General features: G+C 46.2%; 1 protein-coding gene across 1 annotated transcript in view; it reads left to right on the top strand.

Moving 5' to 3' along the window:
- LOC119387312 (histone deacetylase 6-like) overlaps window positions 1–4596 on the top strand; it is a 132939-nt gene that overhangs the window by 79801 nt on the left and 48542 nt on the right. The window lies entirely within an intron of this gene.

Here is a 4596-nt window from a genome sequence, read left to right as displayed (position 1 = left end):
GTGAGTTTACGAACACCTTTCATCTCCCATCTCATACTCCTACCTTTCAGAAATCAAAGAATGCCCAAAGCATTTTGTTTGAATGGCGGCGAACGGATACATACTTGAGTGCACGAAGAGATACCCCGCAAGTGCCTAGATTTCTATTTATTTATTTACTTCGTTTGCTAGATAGATAGATAGATAGATAGATAGATAGATAGATAGATAGATAGATAGATAGATAGATAGATAGATAGATAGATAGATAGATAGATAGATAGATAGATAGATAGATAGATAGATAGATAGATAGATAGTGTCCGTCAGTTAGTTAGTTAGTTACTTAGTTAGTTAGTTAGTTAGTTAGTTAGTTAGTTAGTTAGTTAGTTAGTTAGTTAGTTAGTTAGTTAGTTAGTTAGTTATCAAAGGCGCAGTAAAGCAATATTTCAGCACTGACTTAACCACAGAGACGTACACTTTACGATGACTGGAGGTAGCAATTAGACAAGCAATCACGCGACATTGACTAATTAATTTTTAACCGAATACCCAAGTAACTGACTAAGAATGGAAGGATATATGAATCCTGTCATCGGAGTAGTCCGGCCGGCACCGTCAACCTCTTTCATACGAAGAAAAAAAAGAAGTCGACGCTGCTATTTTCTGTAGTGTAACTAATTGAGGCCAATTTGATCCAGAAAGCGGAAACCTATCCGCGCCGAAGAGCGACACTGTCACTGCACTCAGCAGGCACCCATGAGAAAAGCGACCAACTACGCTTCACGGTTGGGCGAACAGGGAACGAGCACGACCGCTGAGTTGCTTGTTAATCATTCTACTTTCGTAGCAAAATCACTGGCGAGCAGTGAACGGCCGCGTTTACGGTGAATATAAGGACTAAATAAGATTTCACGTCGTACAGAATGAATGTGAACGATATTGTACAGATCTCGTTCAATAGTATGGCACTTAATTAACAGATGTACGAAGGCTTCGCTTCACATTCGCTGCGCTTCGTATGTACAGTCAGCGACAGAAGTTTAGAGATCACGAGACACAATAAAAAAGTCACAGTTTCGCCGCAAGGGCGAAGCAATGAACGCGCTCGCCAATGGATACTCTAAGTTTGAAAAGCGCTCCTGTTGCAAAGGCGGCCGAAGCAGCGAAGGAAACTAGCGTGCGTCAAGTGTCGAGCTGTGACACTTGATAGTTGGCGCTCATCTTCTGTTTGTTCGTTTAGCGGCGTCCCTTGAGCTCGAGTGCCTTTCGTAAGCTCCGTAACATGAGCGCGGACATCACGGTGAAAGCTCGAAACAACCCTCTTCCCCTCACCAGGAGAAAACCTCGCGAACAGACAGCGGAAAGGCAAGGTTCTCCCTGCGCAAATATAAGAAGAAGCGAGCGCATGGCGAGCGAGCTCGCCGACGACTTTAAATGCGCCCGTCGCGCTCCTAGCACCATCTCGCTGGTAATGAAGAAACTCTTATTATCGCCTGCCGTCTCTGAGTCCGTACAACGGTAAAGGGTGTGTATATAACGCTCGCCGTTAGCTTCGTGGAGGATCTGCGTTTCGTGGCGTAGTGGCTAGCGCCCCTCGCTGCGGAGCAAGCGGTCCTTGGTTCGATTCCGCGCTTCGGAAGCATTCTTCTGAATTATTTTCTCCAGGGCTTTTATATATATATATATATATATATATATTATATATATATATATACATACTTATACGTATACGGTGCATGGCGACGGCAAAATCCAGTCGAGACTGTCCATATAATTGCTATCGCAATAAAAGCTTAAATTTCCCGCTGCTTCTGCTGTTCTAAAACGTGCCGACAACATCTACTGCGCAGTTCGACCGCATACAGGCATGACAAATTGCTGAGAAATTTAAAGTTTTCTCAGACCTAGTAGTCTCTAAACTTTTGTCGCCCACTGTACATTAATAATAATATTGTTGCCGTTTTTCCTGTTGTTGTTGTTGATGACGATGATGGTGATGATGTTTAACACATTGTCCATTCCTCACCTACCAGTCCTGTTGCTCTCTCCTGGTGGCGTTAGGTGCACTTGGCATATCCCCACTATCGAATCCAGTGCCATGTTTAAACAAACGGTCGGGTTGGGGCTACGGCCGGCACAGAGGCACCTCAGCTGGGTTACATCCTCCTACAGCCCACAGGAAAAACACACACCAATCACCTCTCAATTATAAGCGTAATAATCGTTATAGTCATCGTCTTCCTTGTCTTACTCCCGACTTCCTTCTCTAGCCGCGCTTACATTAATTTCGAGCGCCATCGTCATCCCACTTTGACTGTTCTTTAGAACTTATACGCACATCCTGCATACGGTCGTGTACATAGCCATTAATTCCATAGTGTCACATGACTTTCCTGTTTTTCTATCAAGGCGCATTACGAGGCTCTGAAGGGCGTTCACTATGAAGGTTTCCAAAAGGTCGACCATATAAAAACTGGGAATTAAGATAAGCCTATAAAGTACGGAACCATTAGGCCCGCCTGTATACATGCTTTTTGGCAAGGCGCTGCCGGAACCGAGGCAATCAAATTAACCTTCGTAATAGGCTGCCCATCATGTGGCGCATGGGCCCTGGAAGAGACATTAACAAAAAATTATATTTCGGCTCTTTATCTGCCGTGCGTCTCCTTTTAAGGCTAGAGCTTTTCAGGAGCCCTGGAACAATTATATAAATTTTTGCACGCCAAGAACGTGTACAGCTTTCGGTTTTAATGCGCTCGCTGTCAAGTACCATTAAAGACATTAGGCGTTCATCGATTGAGAATGACGGATTGTTACGCACAAGGAAAGCTAAAGAAATATCTGGAATGTCCCCGAGTCGCATCTATCCTGAGGTTTCTTGCTCTTGCTGGGCAACTGCTTTCGGCAACTCTAGATGCGAAAATGCTCTTTTTCAGACAGTTTCAGTAGCACGGTGTTCTTGAGCAACTTGTTAGAGAGTTTCAGGTTTCGCAATCCAAAGTTAGAGAGACGTCAGCTGCCGGTTGTATACAAGAGAAACCATACCGGTATACAAGATTGCTAAGCTCTAAGACGCGGGTTCGATTCCCACCCAAGGGGTCGCATTTCGAAGGAAGGGAAGTGAGAAAAACACCCGTGTACTTACATATATGTGCACTCTAACGAACCCAGAGTGGTCAAAATTTGTCCGGGGTCCTCCACTATATACAGCGTTCCTCGTTATCATATCCCGGTTTTGGCAAGTAAAATTCCGGAATTTATCGGTGGTGTTTGTTTTCCCTATACGAAATAGCGCAAGCAGGGCTTGACGCTTTGGATGCGCGAGGGTTACCGAAATTTGTTCGGTTATACGCAAGAAGGAGAAGCAACTTTATTCTGACAAGAAAGTCCGCGTGTTTCAATCTTGTGTGGTGCCTCCTGGTAAGGCCCCACTGGCTACCGCGGCTCGTCGGGCGTGGTCTAGGTGTGCCAGTTGGCTTCCCGAGTCCAGTTCAGAGAGTCGTGCCTCCCAAGACCACGCTGTAAGTGTCTGTTTTTCTTGAGTCCTGGTGACACCGCTTTGTATGGGCAGTCGGTGCATTGGTGTGTTATGTGAGCAAGTCTCACTGTGTGCTCGATGCACCAGGGACAAGTCCTGGTCGCGCATGTGTCTGGAAAGATGGCGTGTGTAAGCGGCATAGATGAAGGCACGTGTTGGTCTGAAAGCAGCGCCAGTTTCTGGACAGCTGCCTCTATCTAAACCTCTTTATTATAGCGAGACTCAGGTTCACTGCCCAGCGCGCAACGCATCGTCACTTTACGAGCAACGTTTAATGCGGGGACAAATGTTAATAAAAAGAAAAACTCACGCAACACAGTGGAAAATACTTTCGTGGTTCCTAAAAAAAGGTATTTTTTTTCACCTGGTGATTGCATCTTTGCGTGGACGAGGTTTTATTGTGTCATTCACGCGGGGTGTGACGTAGACCACACGAGGATATTGTTCAGCTCGTAGAATGAAACATATCCTGCTGCACGACAGATACGTTAGCTGCTGAGACGGGTGTTGAGCAAGGGACCTATAATTCATGGAAAACAAAACAAGAAAACATAAAAGTCACAGTTTCGCCGCAACGGCGAAGCAATGAATGCGATAGCAACAAACTTGAATGCAACGCGAAGAACGGAAAGCAGCTCGAAATTTCCAGCGCGTCGCTCAAGCACAAAGGACGCACGAAAAGAACACACGCAGAACGAGCGCGAACTATCAAGTGTCACAGCTCGACACTTAAAGCGCGCTGCTCAAACACAATGGAGGACGCACGAAACGAACGCACAGGTATACACAGGACGAGCGCGAACTAACAACTGTCACAGTTGTTACTTCTTTCTGTTTGAACAGCGCTCTCCTTTCGTAAATGCGGCCGCTGCAGCGAGCGAAGTGACCTTCGTGCGCTCTGTACTTCAGCGCGGACATCGCGGTGAAAGCACGAGACATGAAAACCACCCCCCTCCCGAGAGAAGCGCGTGCGCAGGCAACTACGCCAGGGGCGTAGCCAGAAATCTTTTTCGGGGGGGGGGGGGGAGGGGGGTGTTCACCATACTTTATGTATGTTCGTGGTGGCGTTGTATGTG

This window comes from Rhipicephalus sanguineus, chromosome 3 (genome assembly GCF_013339695.2).
Source record: "Rhipicephalus sanguineus isolate Rsan-2018 chromosome 3, BIME_Rsan_1.4, whole genome shotgun sequence".
Classification (NCBI taxonomy): domain Eukaryota; kingdom Metazoa; phylum Arthropoda; class Arachnida; order Ixodida; family Ixodidae; genus Rhipicephalus; species Rhipicephalus sanguineus.
The sequence above is the reverse complement of the archived record's forward strand: the minus strand, read 5'-3'. Positions and strand labels throughout refer to the sequence as shown.